This window comes from Equus asinus, chromosome 11 (genome assembly GCF_041296235.1).
Source record: "Equus asinus isolate D_3611 breed Donkey chromosome 11, EquAss-T2T_v2, whole genome shotgun sequence".
NCBI lineage: Eukaryota > Metazoa > Chordata > Mammalia > Perissodactyla > Equidae > Equus > Equus asinus.
The window spans coordinates 31,042,425-31,064,595 of NC_091800.1; the positions used below are offsets into that span (position 1 = coordinate 31,042,425).

The 22,171-nt window shown below is 41.1% G+C and overlaps 1 protein-coding gene across 13 annotated transcripts in view; it reads left to right on the plus strand.

Annotated features, from left to right (window-relative positions):
* ENOX1 (ecto-NOX disulfide-thiol exchanger 1) overlaps positions 1–22,171 on the plus strand; it is a 533,277-nt gene that overhangs the window by 451,686 nt on the left and 59,420 nt on the right. The window lies entirely within an intron of this gene.

A 22,171-nucleotide genomic window follows, 5' to 3' on the forward strand; every position in this document is an offset into this window, starting at 1 on the left:
GCTGAAATTAGAACATCAGTGAGTGCATCCACCCACTTAAGTATAAAGTTAAGCATCTCTTTTGAAATCTTCTATAAACTATTTAATTGCTTAGTAAGTACTTTTTTTAGAGATAGTGAAAAGTTTGCGCTCAATTCCTCTCCCAAATTTATGTGTCTTGAAGTCAGATGTGTACATGTCAAAGTCAGGATAATTATGACAGCAGGAGTGGTACCGAGAGTGGTGATGATGGTGGCTGTGGTGGTGAGGGTGGCTATGATGGTGAAGGTTATTGTGCTGATGAAGGTAACTGAGGTGGCCATAATGGCTGTGGTGGTGAAGGTGCCCGTGGTGAAGGCGGCTGTGGTGATGATGGTGGCCATGACAATGAAGGTTACTGTGGTGGTGAGGTGACCATGTTGAGGAAGGTGGCGGTGCTGATGAAGGTGGCTGTGGTGGTGAAGATGGCTAGAGTGGGGATGGTGGTGTTTTCGATCATTAGAAAATGTTAGGGAAAGACATAAAATGAGCATGTCCAAGAAAACATTAGAGAACTTTTTTTTTAATTTCTGAAAAATGTTTGTCCCTTAAAAATTGTGAAACTCCTCAAAAGCCCAGCAGGCCCACTGCTCCCAGGGGACTTCAAAAGGTGCTACTACAAAGAACTTGGGCGAGGTGCTGCAGGCAAAGAAGACAGACACACGTAACAGGAGTTTGCAACAGGAGTCCCTCTGTTTTCTTGATAATTTTTCACTTTTGTTTTCTGTTTTAATTTTGTTTCTGAAATGCCCACCAGTCAGATAATGGACCCAGTAGGCTGATGCTCTATGCTCATTATCCTTTTTCTCATATTATCTGTTTAAACTTTATCTTTTATCCTTTTCATTGAAGTTTCTTTTTGATAATCACATTACTTTATTTGCAAATGTTATTTCTGTACTTTGCTTATTATCTTTTCATGCAGGCTTACTCTTATTTTTTGGCTGCAATATCTTCTCAAATCTTTTTGAGAATACTAATTAGAATGTTTTGAAATTCTCTTTGTTCCTGAATCATTTCTGTTTGTTCCAGGGTTGGTTGTGTGGTTTGTGTGTCTGTCTGTCTCTTTCATGCTACAGGTTTCTTCTCATGTGACGTGATGCTTGGCAGTCTGTTTATATGTGAGAGTGAGGAGCTTGGTTTACTTTCCTCGGAAGCTGTGTGCGTTTGCTCACTGCTGAGTCCCGGTCTTCTCCACAGCTGAGTCTTTCTCCCATGCAGTGGCTCCTTGACTAGCAGGCTTCATTTTAAGGAGAGTTGGAGAGCCCATAAATACCAGAATCTGTTATACACAAAGAATTCCCTGGAACTCCCTTCACATTCTCTTTGCTCTTTTATGTTTATTCATTCACAGATGCTTTAGTGGAGTCTCTGGAGGAAGGAAAAATGAAAAGCAAACACACGTGGACCATGTCTGACATCTTGAACAAGAACCTGTTTCAGGGGCTTTTACCTTTAATCCAGTCCTTGAATGAGTTCTCGGTTGGCAGTGGCCCGGAGGGGGGGTGGGGGGGGGTGCGGGGGGTGGGGGGGTGGGGGAAGAGTGTTAGAGGTTATTCTGGCTGTCCAGAAGCCTAACAGAAAGGAAGAACAGCGGACAAATTTTACAAATGTCTGAGAGGAAGGAACGTGGGAACTTAAGGCAGCATATTTTGGAATAAAGATAGCTGCTTTAAGATGAAGAGGCAGATACACAGAAGGGTTTTAGGGAGGAGGAAAGGAAAGGTTGACACGAAGAGGCTGGAATGAGTAATAAAGATAGAGAAATGGTAAACTTTTTATCCATTCTATTTTGGTTTTTTGCCCTAGAAGAGAGAAGGAGGCAGGGAATTGATAAAAAAAAAAAAAAAAAAAAAAAAAAACAACTGATGGTATGGAGGAGGGCAGGCCCAAGCTCAAACGGATGTGCAGAGAGTAAAAGAGTAGAGTCTGTTCCGATGGAGGGACGAGAAGGATGTGGAGAGAGAACGGACGATGCAGTGGGAAGAACAGTTCTTCTTCTATAGTTAAAAAAAACAAAAAAAAGGAAAATGACACAAACATAAACAGGAAGAGAAAAAGACAAATGTCTCTAAAAGGAGAAATTCAACATTTTTATAATAATAAATTATATTTTAAGAGCTGTTGTGAAATATTTGGATAAATGAACTAGATGTAGAAAGTGAAAAACTAAAGATTGATTAGTTTGGAATTTAAGTAGCAATATATTTTGAAGGTCTTTCTAAGTAGGGTTCACGAACCCCAAAATTGTTCAGTGGGAAGGAAGAAATGGCACGTATGTGATGTGATGTGGGTCATGATGATCTGGTTGATGATCTGCTTGTTTACTCATTCAGGAAAAAGCATGTAACAACATTATAACATCTGTAACATATGGAAACTTTATACATCAGTGCAGAAAATAGCTCGGGATCACCAGACAGGGCAAGAAAATCACATTATTACAGAGTAGAGAAAGAGACTTTCTTTTAGACTTTCACGTGCAGGGAGTAAAACCTTTAGTCTTAAAAAGTTCAAAAAATATGTGCGTATATAAATACACGCTTACACACATATAAAAATGTTGAATCTTTACAAGTTGTGGCTACAGAGACATGCCCCATGTTTATTTGATTCTATTTCAACCACGCAGGTGAACCTTCTTACTTTCTGAATAGAAATCAACTTATAAGACATTTCTTATATTCATTTTAAAAGTCTTTAACATCTTACTGGTATCAGAAAAATCCTAAATGTGTACATCTCTCAGATGATGTGATTTTAAAAAGGTTCAAGGACTCAACATCATGGTGCACAACAGCTACCAAATTTTGGGCCCACCATGCTTACTTTCCTTTCACTTAACTACCCCAGAGTTTTAATTTCATTTTCTACCCATTCTTCAGCCTTAGGAGGTACAGGCCTTGTGAGGGAGATGATAATCCTCATTTATAATTCAGTGGCACCTTTCATTAGGCTGCTAAAAGTCATTGGTAGAGCTCCTACTGGCAGCATGTGCATTTTCTAACATTTGCAATTTGCATTCCCTGGCACATTGGAATAAGGTATGTGTCCCACTTCACCGTGAGACTCTTGGAGGGATTGTTGGGTACGTTTGGAACCAGAAATAGAAACCAATTCTCTAATTCTTGGCCCAGGGCTTTGCATTATGAAGCCCTACCTGTTTGAAGTGATTGCACCTGACATCTGCTAAGGGGTTTGGGAGTTTTTAAAGCACGTTCCCATTTGACTCTGAACAAGGTACAAAGACTAAAAGTGAAGATAATGGAGAGCAAACTCCCTAAGTGTTTTCACAGTTTCAAAGAAGGTTGGGCCACTGGGTATCTTGCTGTTTTCCCTGGACAGAGACCTTAAGATAGGTAAGGAGAGGGGCTAGCCCCATAGCGTAGTGATTAAGTTCATGCCCTCCACTTTGGCGCCTGGGGTTCACATGTTTGGATCCCTGGCGCGGACCTAGCACCACTCATCAAGCCACACTGTGGCAGCATCCCACATAAAACAGAGGAAGACTGGCACAGATGTTAGCTCAGCGACAATCTTCCTCAAGCAAAAAGAGGAAGATTGGCAACAGATGTTAGTTCAGGGGCCAATTTTCCACACACACACACACACACACACGCGCGCGCGCGAAAAAGGAGGGAGATAAGCTGCCTTCGTGCAACCTGAGGAGTGCCAAGCTTCTGCACAAGAAAATGAGAACCCGGAACCAATAGAAGGAAAAGGTGGCTCCAGCTTGACTGTTTTCTGTACAACTTGGTGAAAGTCAGCCTGTTTGAACCTCAGGATCTAAATCTGGAGAATGGGTCCTGCCAACCTCAGTCAGGCTTTGTTGCGTTAAAATGAGGTCATATATGTGGACGCATTTTGAAAAGCTGTTGTACGAATGCAAACTGTGATTGCCACATTCCAGATGAAAATAATGAAAAAATATAGGGATTTAAGAGAAGACTCAGGATTTGCAAAGTCTGGACAAATCCAGGTCTCAGTTTCCTGATATTGGGGTGGCTTGCACCACCCCTTACAGCAGGAGGGCCCACTCTTCACAGTTTGCACATTATTTCACTTAGTGCTCACAACTCAGGAGTAGGTGCTTATCCTGGTTTCTCAGGTAAGGAATTGAGACCTAGAGATGTCTAGTGACTTGCTCAGGGTACAAAATGTAGCTGGCAGAGTCAGAATTCCAGCTCACACCTGTCTGACCACAGCCCCTGTGTTCTCTCTGGTAGCCCACACATTTCTACACTCTGCTCTGGAAGCGGTGCTTCAGAACCACGGTAACCGTGAGAGCAGAAGGCCAGGAAGCTCCACCTTCCTGTGCTTATTAATTGCTAGAAATATTATTGGCAAAAACCCATTGCCTGTTTTCTGACTGTGTCATAGCCTCTCATTTGGTCTTTACGTGGGCAGAGTAAGAGCTAGCAAAAAGAAAACAACATACATGCAGCTTTTATTTATTAAGTTTGAACTGTGAAAATAAATCTCTTCACTTCTGGGAAGGGACAGAGAAGCCCTAATAAAATTTCACTATGGGAGGCTCCATCTCATCATTAGTTATCCTGCTCTGCCATTAATTAATTTGATTATCAAATGCATCCTCATTAGTAATCATCCCTTCTAAAAATAATGAGGCTAGCAGACAAATCGATGTAGGAGCCAGGGGTAGAAATAATGGTATTGCCCTGCAGACCATTAAAATCGTTTGGCGTCTGCCTTTTGCTGCTTCCTCAGCGACTGCAAGGGGAAACACTGAGTCTCCAGGAGACTCGCAGCCATTCCCAGGATGAAGGAACTCTGCTTTTCCCAGCAGTCAGCCACAGTCCTTGGATGACCTTTGAATGACCCTTCCCTCTACCACCTCTTTTGGAAATTGCCTCCTGACTTATAGGCCATATCACGTCAAGAGTACCAGATTTATAGTGAAATGAATCTTTCTTAAATGTTGTAAATCAAAATGGGCTTTTGCTGCAGACACATGCTGGCCTTTTACTCTGTTTGACCATTGTCGTCTCTCCCTCCAGCCATGGGCGCTAAAATGAGTCCTTGTAGTCTGGCCTTGACTTCATTTCTTTATAGTCTGCCAAAGCAGAGAGGCAGCCGCATCCACACTGAAGCCCTGACCCCGGATGGTGCACATTGCCGCCTGTATACAGCAGGTGTCACGTTCCCAGCCAGACTGATGTAATTATCCATCTCTGAAATTGGGCTGCAGTGGGGAGGGAATCGTGCTCCAGGGCTTTCTCCACGCAGCTGCTTAGGAGAGGAAACATGAGGATTAGGAGGACCAGCCAATTTCCTTCTCATCAGAAATGAACGCTGTGGAGAGAGAGCAGGGAATGTGGTGGGAGCGAAAGAATACAACATGGAAACAAAGAAGAAAGGAGAAGAGTGAGTCCGAGGAAAAAAAAATCCTCTTTATCTGAGTAAGAGAATAAACAGAGAGGAAGAGAAACGTGGGTGGGAACTGAAATTTTTCTGGGTCTAAGTTTGTCATTTTAATTTTTGTTTTTTCCTTTTTACAAAAGAATATATGTTCAGTGCAGAAAACTTGAGAACACAAAAGAAGCATATAAAAGAAACAGAAACCATTTCTAGTGTCGCCGCCCAGATATAGCTATTGTTAACGTTTACATATATCCTTTCCGTCTTTTTCTTTATGTACGCATAAACAGTGTGGATCATTTTTAAATATTGACCAATAGAATGGCAAAACTGAGTCAGTTAAAGTTTCTGGAATTGTAACTAAAAGTGTGGAATTGGGAATTCAGTTGCAAGATGTTAGATAGTTAAAGACTAGGTTTTCTCCTCTGTTTAACAAAGCACCCTGAATAGTCATCAAGGGAAACTTAAAGTTAGTGCTAATCTGGTCCTCACTATAGACCACCCATTTCCCTCAATTGATCATTGAAAAGACCCTGAAGTTCTTATCTTGATGCAACTTCCTCCCTTTGGTAATTAGCTCTCCCGTTTTTGTGCTTTCTGTTTCATCTCTATGTCTCTGTCCCTGCCCACCCCCCTCTCGCTCACACACACACACACACACCCCTCCTGCACACACACACCACACACATAGTAAATAGCCACAACAGCTTTATTTTCTGGAAGCACTGGGGAAGATAGAAAAGGAGAAAGTATATTTGAACTCTGGTTGTAGGTTTCCAAGGAAGCGGTGTAACAAGCAGTGCTTATAAATGAAAGAGGAGCAAAGTGACTTTTCAAAGCTTTATTATCATGTACTTTCTTCTTCCTTTTGTTCTCTTAATTTATTCTGTCCCCCCATGCATAGACATTCCATTTTTTATGTCCTCTTCCACCACCACCACCACCACTCCCTTAATTTATTTTAAGCCAGGTATCACTTAGGCATTCCAATCAGAGGAGGTTCAGTGGCAAGCACGGGGACTCTTGCTCACAGTGTTAAAGATGCATATTTTCACCCATGATTTACATTTTATCCTGAGTAAGTCATTTCCTGAGCCAGTGCGTTACACATTTTTCAATCATTTAAAGACAGAGTGGCACTCCACAATTTTGTCCTTCACTAATTCTCCGTGCACCTTGTCTTCCTTTCTCCGGGGTTTATATTTCTTCCCTAGTGGTTTGTATTTCTTACCTTCAGTGCTACTCACAATTTATTTCACGAAGGTTTTGGTAATGACCTAACTGTAAAGTCCATAAAAAAGCTGTCATGCTGAGTGTCTCTTTACAATGTAATTTTTTCCCCAGTAATCCTCCTATTTATCATTTAGGGAGAAGGAAAAAAAAGGGGGCTTGTGATGTCATTTCGCCACTCTGCATCTGATAATAAGAGCTCAGCTTGATTTCAGAGAATCGCCAGATCATTTAAGGAGCTCTCCCAGGTCTGCTGGGGTCCTGGTTGATTAGGCTGGTCGTTCCAGTCTGCTTTTCTTCTCAGCTGGCAATTGACTTGCTTGATTTTAAGTCCTCAATTTGCTGGCTATTTCTCATGTGAAGCCCATGCTTTGCTTTGGCTGCATGGTCCACCCACAGTAAAAAAGCAAGGTGGAATATGATGATAATGGGAATTCTGCTTAAGATATAACATTTGAACCGGATATGGGCTTGAATTTACCACCATTGTTACAGAAAGAGAACTGCAAAATACAGTGTTAGAACTAGGAGGGGCATTAGTGAGCCCTAATCCAGCCCACTTATTTCCTAGTTTTAATCAAAGGGGTTAAGTCACTGAGTTCAGCTCCCTGCTCCAGTCTCACCTCCCGCTGCCCAGGGCTCCCATTCCCGGTCCCCGGGTCCCTCCTCTGCCTCCTCACACCTCCTTGCATTCTGAATCTATTCCTCTTACATTCGTTTATATCTATCTCCTATCCTCCTGAAAAATGACTTGAGACACAGAGGCTATGATTTCCCCCCCAACATATTAAATAAATGTTAGTTTCTTTTTTCTTCTGATATTGGAGTTGAAACTAATTCTGGCACCTAAGACCAGTCTTTTATGGTTAATTTAGTACTTCATCTCCAACACCTATCTGAAGGAAGGAAGCAAGAAAAGAATAAATTGTTGAGTCATCACACACGTTTATTCTCTGAAACTCTAAACCAACTTCCCTGATTCTTCAACTCACTGTTTTCCTTACTCACCCCCAAGTAAGTAAGAATCTCATCTCACTGACAGAGTAAAACTAGCTTTCTGACAAGTCTTTGTTGAAGAGTAAGGATTGATCCGGTCTCTCTGTCTTTAGAGGTCACGAATGCTGAAGATCTGGGGAGCTTATGAGTCACTGCCCTCATCCAGGGCCACCACCGTGGCCCTGGGCTCTGAAAGAATGCCTGCAACTCGGGAAATAAGCCACAGTGTTTCCATTCGTGCTGAGTGCGTATAGGTGCAGCCACAACTGTTTCTGTTCAGACATCTCTCTCTAGTATCCAAATGCTTCAACAGCTTTAATGAGCCCTAGGAGGTGACATTTTTATTTGTACCACGCCCATCAAAGAACCAAGGCTTAGAAAGAGTAGATGAGAAGCCTCCAAACCAGGCAGTACAGGGCTTGAAATTTCTTCCTAATTGTTTTTCCTAATGTTGAAAGTGATATTATGTCACAAATGGAGACTTACAGGACTGTGGGGAACATGGTAACTCCATTTGTTAGTGAAAGACCCTAGAAGATGTCGGGGAATAAGGACATTTTTCTAAGCAGCTCTGCTGTTTCCTTCCTCTTGCTGATCCTGCCAACGTTTGTAGTTGATGAAGCATTTCCATAGAACTCAGCCCGTATGAGCTTGATCAGCAGGACAGAGAAAACTGTACGTTCCAATATGCCTGGAACATTTACAAAAATTAATCCCATAGTAAACCTTAAAGCAAATCTCAACAAATTTCAAAGGAGCGCTGTCATATTTTCTGACCACAACAAAATTGTTAGAAATCAATATCACAAAAGTAACTAAAATAAATCCTATATATTTGGAAATTTAAAAGCACATGTCTAAAGCTACAGGTCCAAAAAGAAATCAGAATTGTAATTTTAAGATAATTAGAAGTAATTGATAATTAAAATACAGCATGTCAAAACTTGTGGGCTCTAGCTGAAATAAAACCTAGAGGAAAAATTTAAAATTTTAAGTGTATGTTTTAGGAAAACAGAAAACTGGAGACATGGGTAAGAATCCAACATCCAACTCTTATTAAAAAAGAATAAACACAAAGAAGGAAGGATAAATAAGCATAAGGATAGAAATTACTAAAATAGCAAACAGCTGTATAACAGAGATCAACAAAGCCAAATGCTATTTATTTGAAAGGACTAATAAAGTGGAAAGTCTTTGCAAGATTGATCACAAAAAAAAGAAATACCTAATAAACAATATTAAAAATTAAAATGAGGTACAACTACAGAGGTGACAGAGATCAAAGAGATGTGAAAAAATCAGAAATAACTTTATGACAAATTTTTAAACTTAGACGATACAAATTTTTTCCTATAGGAAAAAATACTGTATCAAAATTAAATCAGGAAGAAATAGAAAGCTTAAATGATATCATTAAAAAAATTAAATTGGTAGCTTAAAATCTTACATCAAAGCAACAGAACCAAAATAGCTTTACAGGTAAGTTCTACCAAATATTCAAGGAAAATTATGGCAATTTTTTACAAACTCATTCAGAGAATAGAAAAGAAGGAAACATGGCCCAACTAATTCATAAGGCTAGTATACTTGATAACAAAACTGAAGAAGGACAGTAAAAAGAGGGGGGGATTACAGGTCATTCTCACTTATGAACATAGATTTAAAATTCCTTTTAAAAACCCTAATTTAATCTTGTGTTTTATAAGCCACCATATTGGATTTATTCCAGGAATGCAAGGTTAGTTCAACATTACAAAAGTCTATTAATGTAATATATTCCATTAACAGGTTTAAACCAGAATAATAGTCATTTTAATAGCTACAGAATATCCATTCATGATTTAAAACTAAACAACAAATGAAAAATGAAGCTTTTAACAACTTGGAATAAAGGAGAACTTTCTTTTCTGGTTAAAGATTATCCACAGTGAACTCAGTGGCAAAACAGATCATTTTTTCAACCTTCCCAGAGTAATCCAGAGACAATCTTTCTTAATCCTGATATAATTACTCAGACTAGAATGTAACTGCTTTATATCACTTGCTTTATATCATGATTTACATTTCAAATTGTCATCTGGAAGCAAAAAAGATTGCTGCACGAAATCTACTAGCAGACCCTAAAAATGCAGTTTATGAATTCTTTCCTTTTGAAAAATTAAAAGTCATCAGCTCTAACCTTGGTATTGCCCCCTATTTCTGGAATGCAAACTTAACTAGCTATCTGTCATGGATGATGATCTTTTCTGGGCCATCATTGTTAGGAGCTAGCCTTTCAGCTGACTTCAGCAAAACCTGTGTTTGAAATTTTCATTAAAAGGACCTGGGTAGACTTCCACATGTAATGTTAAAATGCATGCAATCGCTGATTTCCAGTGGAGGGGCTGCTGAGGCTGGAGGAACACATCATCACAGGGTAGATGGATATTGGTATTAAGTGTAAAGCCACAGCTCTAATTTCTCTTAATTTTTATACCTTGGGAGGCTTTTTTGCTGTTATCATTCATGGCCATGCTGACACCATTATTGTAAAGAGTCTGAGTAATTCAGCTCACTTCTTTAATGCTACCTCTATTTAATGTTTCCGAAGCAGAGAAGATTGGTTTAAAATGGGAATTTTCTGTCTGCGCTTTTGAGATCTAAGCAAAATGGGTGGTGATGTATTTTATTTTACCAGATAGATTTCAGCCCCAGATATTAAGAACAGGTGGCACATTTCACAATGGCCATATTTGTTGATGTTTTCTGTTATTGTTGTTGCTACTGTTGTTGTTTTTCCTTGAAGACAGTCTGCAGTTCAGAGACAGGGCAAGCCTAAGATACTCCAGGGGCTCGGTACTGCCACAGGGGCCTGTGAGGTGGCTAAAGCCCTTCAGGGAAACTGTTGGTATCTCACCTGTCTCCCCAGGTCTTGGCTCCGGAGTAGGGAACAGGTGAAACCTGGGGATCTCCCGGAGGTTCTAGTTACAATGAGACTCCTAAAACGTGAGGTTCCAGACCAGCCTAGATGTATTAAAATAACTGGGACACTTCAGGGGAATGAGTGGATTTCCTCTGCCTCACACTTCTTCTGTGCTAGGCAAATGTGCCCACTTATTTGCAAAGCTTGTTCCAGAGCCGCCAAAAGATTCCGAGTGCAAAGTTCAGGGGCTTTTCTTCTCCCCCTGCCCTTACGTGTCTGAGTCGCCTTGTCACAAAAATGTTAACTTGTGTTAACAAAGAAAAATCAGGGATACTGTAATCATTGAATTAGCGGCACGGAAGTTCTACAATTAATCAGGAGTTAAGTATCATAGGTGATGAAGGCCTTCTGGATTCACAATCGAGAAGGTTTTCCATTCTTAGACAGCTGTGGCTCATGGAGAGAGAAAACTTTCAGCTATGTTTTCTCTCTTCATTTATCTGCAGAACATGTTAGATCATTACAACTTCTCACCATTAGGATTCAGCTAAAAGCTCTCAAGACCCCAACACATATTCTTCTCCCATAATCATTAAGTCAAAAGCTGCTTCCCTAAACTGCAGTCAAGGAGGTCAGCGATGGTGGTAACATCTGGTTTAATGAGGCTAGAAGGAGCATGGTTTGACTCTCCAGGGGCTAAACTGAACGAGGCCCAGATCGCTTTGCATAAGCCACCTCCAAAGATGGCCACAGGATTTTGGTCAAAAGTCACCTATACAGGGTTTTCTAGCTATAAGCTCCAGTCAGGACTGGGTTATAAACCCTGCAAAGAAGGACAAATCTCTATTGGCCTTTGAGGCACAGTGCAAGACCCAGCTGTTCAATCAGGTTCTTGTTTGAAGTAAATGGGCCAACCTGGCTGGAAAGCATGTTAATATTTTAAATTTCTACATTAACAGCTGTACATGTGCCCAGAGGCTGGGGTGATGACCACCTCATATAATTGCAAAAACAACAGTAAGAATAAATAAATCCCAGCAAATTGGATTATCATTTGCGGTGGAATTGCCGGCAAAGGCAACAGAGAGAATATCACTGATATATATTCCCACTTCAGCAAGGCATTTGACACCCTCTCTTGTGAATTGCATGAATGGTGTTAATTCAAGTTGGCTGGCCCTGTGCTTTGAAAATTGGCTGAAGGAGGGCAACCAGCACAGCTTGGGTAGGGCTGAGCAGCAGACCTTTCTCTCTGAATATTAATCTCCGCTGCTACCTGCTCACATAAATTAAAAGTTACTCGACCTTGCCTGGTCTTAGTCTCTCTGTTTTTGCAAAGAGGATAATGACAGCACTTTCATGTAACTTGGTGCCCTTCACCATTCAAGCAGCCTCACATACGTAGTGGATATTCTTTAGTCTCACAATATCCCACTGGTGAGTACTGTTATCTTTATTTAACATACTAAGAAAGTGAAAAACAGGAAGCTGAAACAACCCTGCAAATTACACTATAAACAGAAGAAATCATCCGAAGAAGAAAAAATAGGTTTTAGAGGCTTCCAAACCACTTTTGCATCTGCTTTCCCCGTGTTCAGTATTCAATAAATTAATTGATGTATTGCTTTGCAAATGATAAATTATTCCTTATGAGACAGTTGTGAGGGAAAAGAGGAAAGAGCAGTAAAGTGGCTTGTTCAAGGTCACACAGTAAGTCAGCGATAGGACTAACCATGCTAACCCTTGAAATGCTAACCAGTGGCTGACTTTTTGCCTCTCTGCCGATGCCTGGCTATATGTCTTTCCATTAGAATGTTACCTTATCAGGATATAGTGCATCATAACTAGTAACTCCACTAAATTATACAAATGCCAAAAAGTATATCTTTTACTCAAGTCTCTCCCAGGCAGATATTCAAGTAAAGAAAATGTTCTCTGAAACCGTGTCTGATGAAACAGTTCTCCTCCCCCAACCCAGGAGGCCAAGGTCATGATCTCCTTCTCCTGCCGAGACGTTGGGCCGCCTGCCAGTGGCGTGCCTAGTGTAATTGGACTCTCAGAGAGGATCCTTTTTTAAACATCCTTCTTCTCTAAATGACAAAATTATTTTCAGTAATAATCATGAAATGAAACGAATAGTAATAATGGCCAAGGAAGAAATGCAGACAAGGACATTTTTCTTATATTGAATTTCACGTATAATTACGCCTGTAAAAAAAAATTAAAAATAGTACAATGAAAGGAAATAAATCACAACTATCTATTCAATAGTTTTTCTAAATCCCTCTAACAGTTTGAACTTTGATCCTTTGGTTGTAGTTAATACAGTATGTAAATAATTGTCCAGTAAATAAGCGAATTTTAATAAAGCCAAATGCAAAGATACAATTCAGGCAACTACTAATTGCACCACTGATGTAACATTTTCTTGATTTGTCCTAGTTTTAAAGCAAACAATTAATTTAAAAAGAATACATTTCAATTTTTGAAATATTAAAATTCAGTAAAAATATTTCACATGTAAACTAAAATTTACACTTACCAACCAAAAATAATATAACTCATGGTTCTCACAGCGTTTCCCTGTTTGTTTCAAGTTTTAAACATGAAACTTCTTTAAGATGTCCTGTGGAGTGAACTGACGTAGCTCAAGGTCTAGTTCTTGTCTTTGCAGTAACTGTGCTGTCGTCGTCTCAAACCTACTGTAGAAATGTAGCAATGTATGCGGTGCTACAGGGTTGGAGACGCTGGGTCTAAAGGAAACTCGATTGATTCTAAATCCAAACAAATGTGTGTCGCTGAGTCCTTGCGTGGGGATGGGGGATGAGGAAGAGTTGGGAGTGGGAGCAGACTACGAAACTCATTTTCCAAACTAGTTTCCACATAGAATATGTTTGTTGAAGGATAAGTCATGAAAATGTGCTGATTAGAAAATGACATATAAATTATTTAAGCTGAACTGTAATAGCAACAATTGTTTAGATTTTAGGTCAACAAAGGGTTTTTATCAGGAAGGAGTATTTTGCCACTGATTTTGTTTAGAATTGCTGGTGCACAGTGATGATAAATGGATGGACCTTTTGTTAGTTTTATTATTATTAAATTTTGTACAATGGCACCTGCTTATTCCCTATACCGACAGACAGACCCCAGGGCCCTGCCCTGGGTACCCCACCACTGCCTGCAGACCTGGGTCCCCAAATCTGCATCTCAGTGGTTCCCTGGGTTTCCCAACCCCTCTGGGTCATTCTTGAAGTCTTACAATTATCGCTCCTGCTTCCCTTTGGAAATTTTGCATGGCTCCCAGAATTTGTGGATTTTTCCCTTTCTCTACAGCAGGGGAAATCCCAGTGTTAGGGGCCAGCCCAGGGGAACCTAGGAACATTCCAGCTCCAAGTGCCCGCTCTGTGGGGTTGCACTTTTCTCCCCCCACCCAGAGAGTCCAGAACCCCTGCCCTCCCCTCACCTGCACCCGAGAGATCTTGCTCAGATGTGTGCACACCGTGTGTGTCCTTTGGTCAGGCCCTTACTCGTACATTCAGAAAAAGGAATCCTTGCCAGAGCACACTGCCCTGGGAGGGTGGCAGGATGCCTTGTGTCTCAGGCACCCCCTTGAGGACCCAGACCTTTGAAAACACTTCTGCTTTCTTACCAGTCTTCCAGCGCTGACCCAGGCTCCCAGAGGATCGAGAGATATGACCCCAGGGTTCCTGGTCATGACCTCTGAGTGGGCAAGTCCAGCCAGGCCCGCGGGCTGTTTGGCTCTGGCGAACATTAGGATCTTAACAGCCGGGTCAGGGAACAGGGACCACGCTCCAGGCGTCTCTTGGCTGTAAATGAAGTCTGATCCCATCACGAGGAAGAGATTGCCTTTCTGCCTAGCAATGAGAATGGCATTTAAAATTCAATATCAGAAAAGATATTGACGAGATTAAGGGCCTGAAGGAATTGATTTATGAGGAGAGACCCAAGGAATTAAATATGTATAGCCTAGTGTAATGGGATATTAGGCTCGGAGCACAATTTCATTTCTGTGATCCAGTGTTCCTGTTATCAGTCATCTGAATGGTGGAGTTCTCTCGGAGAGATGTTTCTCCCCCAGGGGTCACCATGCTGGAGGCTGAGAAGGAGGCACCAGGATTGATAAATGGGGCCACAGGCTGGGTTGCCCTCGTACCTTGCCGTAAACTAAAGTGCAGTATCATCCCCAAGTGGAAGCAGATGACATTTTAAACTAGAATAGATCTTGAGTAGTCTTACCACCTCATGTGACAAGAAAATTCAAGCTAGTTCAATTCCATCTTTTTTTCCCCAAGGAGAAAATTGAATGTTGTAGGTACCAGGTGGAAAATGACTGTCCTTCCCCTGAGCCGGGCTTCTCTCCTTTGTCAGGAATACTGTTAGATGACTTTGCCTTTAGGCAAAGCCTGACTCTTAGGTTTTGATAATAGGCATTTGACTTTTCACATCTCAAACTGTCCCTAACAATCAGGGAGTGGGTCAGGATTCACAGTGTTAGATATAAAGCAGGCACAGGTAGATTTCATCAGCAGCAGGACCTAAAGCTGACCTTCCTAAGTGGTTCTGAAGTCAGTGAGAACCAAACAGGACTGAGGAGGGGGAGGGTCTGGAGATTACTGGGGAGAAAAGAAGCAGCAGGAAACTGTGCTTGGGTAGCGGGATCTCACCAAGGGGGAGGGGGTTAATGGATGCATCCTCTTACCTTACAGCAGGACAAGGTGATGAGGATCTAGCAGAGCTTAGCACAGATGAGCTCAGATCGCAGGCTGAGATATATGGAGAAATCAGGTCGGAGACGAGATGCACAGACAGGGCATTGCCACGCAGACTAAATATTAAAACAGCTGCTGGCGCTGGTCCATCCAGACACAGTCATACCCACCATGGCCTTTGGTGGAAAATTCTCTTTGAAAGTCCCTGGACCTCATTTCCTTAGGGGATATTCTGCTGGCCTTAAAAGTATATCCCTCTGAGTAGGGCATCTGATTTATAGCAAAGTTACAGAGGTGGGGTAACATTTATTAAAACCGAATCAAAAGAGCAAAAGAACATTCAATTTAAATTGATGACACTCCGTGGGTTCAGATATTTCCAGATTTTATGCATGAATATTCAGTGGCTCCTTTCTAATAAGTAGAACAAGTTCTGATTCAAAATGGATCCCCTGAGCCATTTAAACTGATCCCCAAAAGTCTCCTAGGGAAACCACACTGGTTGTAGCCATTATGAGAGTATTTTGTGCTTCCTAAATTAATCGTAGTATGTATATTAGCATACTTGTGACCCAGCATCTTAAGGACAGTGTCTCTTTCCTCTAAATCTGTATTATCTGGTCCAGCACTGTGCACATAGTAGATCAGTGTTGATTGAAGGAATGAATGAGTTATCGATTGATTGATTGAATGAATCAATATCAGCAGATTGTTTTAAAAGAACTGAACATAGAGCCAAGCACTGGGAAATCCTGAAACAAGGGGAAGAGGGATGGAGAAAAAATGTGTGTGTGTGTGTGTGTGTGTGCGCGCACGTGTGTGTGTGTGTGTATGTAGGTGTCAGTCACTGTCAGTATATATCTACCTGGTGTCATCAGTTTACCTGACTCACCGCCAAACTAAATTTAGAAAGAGTACACCTTGTCTACCATGGAAGATGCGGAATCAGTTCTGTTTAGGGGTCCTCTCAATTTTATGCTAACAACCACCTCCATCCCCCAGCGGCCCACCAGTCCTGCCCAAGATTCCTGAGTTATCACAGTTCTGTGAGTGTCAGCATATAATGAGATGTTGCTGGTTTATTTCATACCGAGTATTTGTGCTATAGCCTGTGAGTTTCATGGACTCTAACCTTATATAATCTGTTAGCTATATAAAAACTTCACCTTGGTAACAAAAATATAAAATTTAAGAAAAGAAGGCAAGGAAGGGGTTACAGTTTTTAAAGGAAAGTTAAATCCATCACACCACTCACAGAAGTATACACAAAAGCATGTCTCCAACAGCCTAGCTCTTAAGAGGAAATGGTGAATGCCTGGGTGGAAGTCATTGCTAGGAGGATTTTAAGTTTGGCATGTCCTGATTTCCACTTCAAATTGACAGTGCAGCGTGGTTGCCAGGGTGGAAACCACAGTTTGAAGCAGGAAAATTGAGTTGTGCCAGTGGTGGGTCTCTCCCAAAGAGCGTAGGCTTGGATACATGACTTAACCTCCGTGCGCCCATGATTCGCTCATCTGTAAAAATAAAAATGTGACCTCACTTATTCTGGGGCTCCAAATAACATTTGTAATGCTCTTTGAATTTGCCAGAGAGAAAGACCTATTACACACTGAAGTCTGCATCCCCAAACAGCAATACAAATGATCCTATTAAATCAGTGGCCTGGAAATATCAAGATGTGTCAGGTACGGCATTTATTTACCTGTTATTGTCCGCCAGAGTGTTTGCACTTGATTGGCATATGGATAATTGTCTAATTGGAACATACTCAGTTGTAACCACCAAAAAATGTAATAGTGCATCTGTTTAATGCCACACTCTCCAATGTTAAATTAAAATTATGCTGCAGTCAGCCAATCCAACCGAGAGAGATGCTCCTGATTAAGTTCTAGCTGCCTGTGAACTTCTATAATTGAAGCACTTCGGTACTTAAAAATTCAAACTAGAAAGCATATTATACAGTCTCATAAATTTCAAGTGAGAAAGGACCAGAAAACTTATACCATCTAGTTGTGGACTATTTCGTTGTTTTTCTAGGCCATCTAGTCAAATGAAGAATAGTAGTTTTGAATCACCACTGTTTTGAGTACATAAATATTAGATTCACGAGTTTATGCATTGTAAACAAAAGAAAGCACTAATTCTGAAGAATGCAGAAAACAGTCTAGGGGTATTGATTTAATTTTTCCTCTAGTTGTGGTTTTGTTCTTTTTTGTGATGGAATATGGGGAAGAAATTACATAATTATAAATTCATTGATTGGATTTCCTTAGCCTTTTAAGAAATATTCCTCTTTAGATTAAAAAGGATGTGTGAAACTGCCAGAGTAATGAATCAAAATGTCTTAAGTGGGCCTGCTGTTTTCCTGTGAAAGCTTCATATATCCACATGTCTAGAACATTAAATTACGTAGTGATAGATCCTCAGGTGGTTTTTGTTATTGTGGGTTTTTGGGCTTTGTTTGTGCTTGTGTGGCTTTTTGTTTTTTTGCTAGATCGTTGTTTAATCCCATAGAGGCGGGGAAACCAGAGCAAGCGTTCATTCATCTCTTCACTCATTCATTCATTCAGCACCTACTATGTGTTAGAGATAACCTAATTATTGACCCTACTATTGGTGGATGTAGTCTAGTTGGGGAGATATCTGTGAAGTGTACTATACCATATCAAGTCCTTTGAAACATAGAAATTAGAACAACTACCTTTGCTTGAGTTGTTGGAGGAGGTCTCTACTGAGGAACACCCCAAGGCTGCTACATCTCGTTGTGCAGACTCTGCCCTAGACAAGTGAACCAGGCCACATGGGTGAGTGGGAAGGAAATCAAGCCCCGACTCCACTGCCTAGTCCCTAGTGAGAAGTTGTGTCTCCCTGGAGGATCAGGCCTTTTGCTAGTGTATAAAGTCATCATGTGGGTTGGTGTTGGCCTGAAAGCATTCTTTAAGTTGGCTTAAAAAATGAGTAGGAGGGCCAGTCCTGATGGTCTAGTGGTTGAAGTTTGGCGCTCTCACTGCTTTGGCAGCCCGCGCTCGTTTCCCACTTTCGGAATCACACTGCCCGTCTGTCAGCTGTCATGCTATGGTGGTGGCTCACGTAGAAGAACTAGAAGGACTTACAGCTAGGATATACAACCACACACTGGGGCTTTGGGGAGAAAAAAAAGAGGAAGATTGGCAGCAGATGTTAGCTCAGAGCAAATCCTTCCCTACAAAAAAAAAAAAAAAATTATCTTCCTAAAAAGTCACTATATATATATAAATAGGAATCTTCCAGGCAGAATTCTGGGTAATGAACTTGTCATAGTCATGAAAGAACCTGGAATGTCTGGGGAAGGGCAAGAAGGTCAGTGGTTTGGATTTTCTCCAGTAGAGGTTGGGGAACCAACAGTATTTTTTAAGCATGGCAGCACTTTAATTCTTAGATGGTCAGTTCTCTCAGGAGTGTGGGGTGAATGACAGGGGGAACAAGCAGATTCAGAAGAGAGGAAATGGTTGCCTTAACCCTGACAGTGAAGAATACATGGAGAGAAGGCAGAAGAATAGGCAGACAGGTTGTGAGGGTGATGAAAGGACAGGGGTTAACTTCAAGGTTTTAACTCTGGAAACCAGGGAAATAGATTTAGGTGTATGGAGGGGGAGGGGTGATAACATGCACAGTTTGAAACACTGCAAGTTAAGCATCTAGTGGGTAGTAAGAATGAGGCAGAGGCTGTAAAGTCAGCTTTGTAAAGCATAAGCACATGTGATGTGTGGTTGACACCATGGGTGTGAATAGGATCACCTGGAGAGAGCATGTAGGAGAAGAACCTGGCATATTGGTTGGCAATTAGAAAAGCACTGGTGACTTTAGTGAGAACAGTGTGAGTGGGGGACTGTAGATGGAAGTCAAGCTGTGGGAGAACGAGGGTTAAAGAAGCATTAACGGAGATAGTGGTTTTCATCCCAAGTTGCACATTGGAATTATCTGTGAAGGTTTTTAAAATGATATCGTTGCCTAGATATTCTGAGTTAATTGGTGGTCTTTGGGGCCCAGGAATCAGTATTTTTTTTAAAAGTTCCCCAGATTTAAGAACCACTACCCTTGACTATTCTTTAGCTAGCAAGCATATAAGATGCTTAAAGTCGTAGGGAGTCGAGAAGTACAAATTTTTTATGGGATGAAGAATCTTTATATTATTAGACTGACAAATACTAGAAAGCTGGAAATGCTAAGTGTTAGGGTGGATGTGGGGCACAGTAACTCCTGTATACCAGGTGTGGATGCGTAACTGGTACAGCCATTCTGTAGAGCAGCTTTAGCAAATTAACTCCTAAGGCAATGCCCTGTGAGCCAGCAGTTCCACTGCTAGATGCACATGCCAGGGAAATTTTCCCACAGGTCCATTAGGGAACATGCACTAGCATGTTCCATTGCAGCCCAGCATCAGGTGAGGAGAATTGGAGATAATCTGAGTAGCCTTCACTGGGAGAGTGGATTAGGTATAATTGGGGGGATACACCCCACAGAATATTATGCAGCCGTCAGAAACAATAGATTAGATGTATACATATTAACATGGATGGATCTTAAAAACATAATGCTCAGTAAAAACGTAGTAAACAAGAAATATGACAATATCACTTACATAAAAGTGCATATTACAAAACAACAACAATATGTATTTTGGAAAAACACATTCAAATAAGATAGAAACCACTGAAAGTGGTTGCATACTTATGAGAAAAGAAAGAAGTGGGGATGAAAGAGAAGACATTTTATTTTAAAAGTATGATTCCAGGGAAAAATGGGTTAGGCTGGAAGCTTAAATGAGAAGTGAAGTCAAGGGAAGGGTATATGTGTGTGTGTTAAGAGAAGGAAAAAGTGTTATAAATGGGTAGATGAAATGGCAGACTCCCATGGAGTTCTAACTTTCCCTCTTATTTATTCAGTGGCGATAATAACAACTGAGAGTTGTGTCCAAGTGCTACTCCTGTCTTTATCTTTTTCCTAACCTTACTAAAATTCATTTGTTTTTTTTCTCATTTCTAAAGCAACGTGTAGGCCTTACAGACAAACCAGAAAAATCACAAGCAAAACTAAAAGAAAGATCCATTAACCCACTTACCCACAGACAAAATCCAGATCCTTTTCTAAGAATATGTTGCAAAATTCAATGAAAGTTTTTCATAAGCTGGACTTCTTATGCAAGGAACAGTATATCCTGAGCTTCTTCTATGTTCAGAGACATTTGTGCAACTTCATTTTTAATGGCTGCATAGTGTTCCATTGTACAGATGCACCATCATTAATGTAGCCAACCCCCTCCTGCTGGACATCAGTTGTCTCTAAATTTTGCTACCTCAAGTGCTGTGGTGAGCACACATAAGCTACCTATCTTTGAAGACAAACTCCTGTCCTTCATCTGGCTTATTTTTAAAGGAGGTTTAAGGATTGGATTTGAAATTATCTAATGAGGTAAAAAATTCACTCAGCGTCATTGAACTCAGAGCACCAGGTGCCCTCAGGACTGTTCCGGGTCCAGTCATGAATGAGAATGAAGCAACAGGGTCATTCCCCACTGTTTGGAAAGAAGCATTTTAGGTGCTTGTCACTGTTCCAAAGTATAGTATGGGCTCCCTGGTTTCTGTACCTTAGTCAGTTGATGCACAATGAAATCACTAAGGTTAAGGGAGCCAAGGTGGAATGCATCACCTCATATGTGAGTATGACTTGGGCAGGTGGTGAAACAGGAGGCACTGAGGTTTTAGAAAATTGCACGTAAGTCACCATTTATACTAGGGAACCAGAAAAGTTTCTTTTTTTTTTTTGGATGCACATCATAATGTAATTCGAATTCTGTGTAGATTCCATCATGTTCACCACTCAAAAACTAATCATAGTCCATCCCCTCACATGTGAGCCTATTCACCCCTTTTACCCTACCCCTCTTCCCCCGTGGTAACCACGATCCATTCTCCGTTGCTATGTGTTTGTTTGTCGTTGTTTTTATCTTCTACTTGTGAGTGAGATCATACGGTATTTGACTTTCTCCCTCCGACTTATTTCACTCAGCATAATACCCTCAAGGTCCATCCATGTTGTCACAAATGGCTGGATTTCATCATTTCTTATGGCTGAGTAGTATTCCATTGTGTATAAATACCACATCTTCTTTATCCATTCTTCCCTTCATGGGCACCTAGGTTGCTTCCAAGTCTTGGCTATTATGAATAATGCTGCAATGAACATAGGGGTGCAAGAATCTGTATGCCTTTGCGTTTTCAAGTTCTTTGGATAAATACCCAGGAGTGGGATAGCTGGATCATATGGTAGATCTATTCTTAATTTTCTGAGGACACTCCATACTGCTTTCCATAGTGGCTGCACCAGTTTGCACTCACACCAGTAGTGTACAAGGCTTCCCATCTCTCCATGTCCACTCCAACATTTGTTGTTTCCTGTCTTGTTAATTATAGCCATTCTGACTGGAGTGAGGTGATACCTCATTGTAATTTTGATTTGCATTTCCCTGATAGCTAACGATGTTGAGCATCTTTTCATATACCTGTTGGCCATCTGTATATTGAGAAGGTTCTTAAATTTATATCCAGGGCCAGAGTAGGGAACAGAACAAGCAAGCCCAAGGGAAGCACAGGGTGTTTTTCTGAGTACTTCCTACCCTCCAACATACCCTAAAACTCGTGGTTTTGAAGATTTAATTTAATCCTGCCAGTTGGTAGGTTTAAGCATCAGAAATCTAGTGCCAGTGTCTCTTTAGGCCTGGGTAGTTAAGAACTGGCCAGGCAGCCCTGCAGCCAGCTTGTCAAGGCCCTGGAGAAGCAGCCTCGATGCTGGAGACAGTACCCTCGTGGCAGGCGTGCACAGACATTTTCATATCACTAGAGCAGTATTGCTTATGCACGGTGGCAGAGGAAAT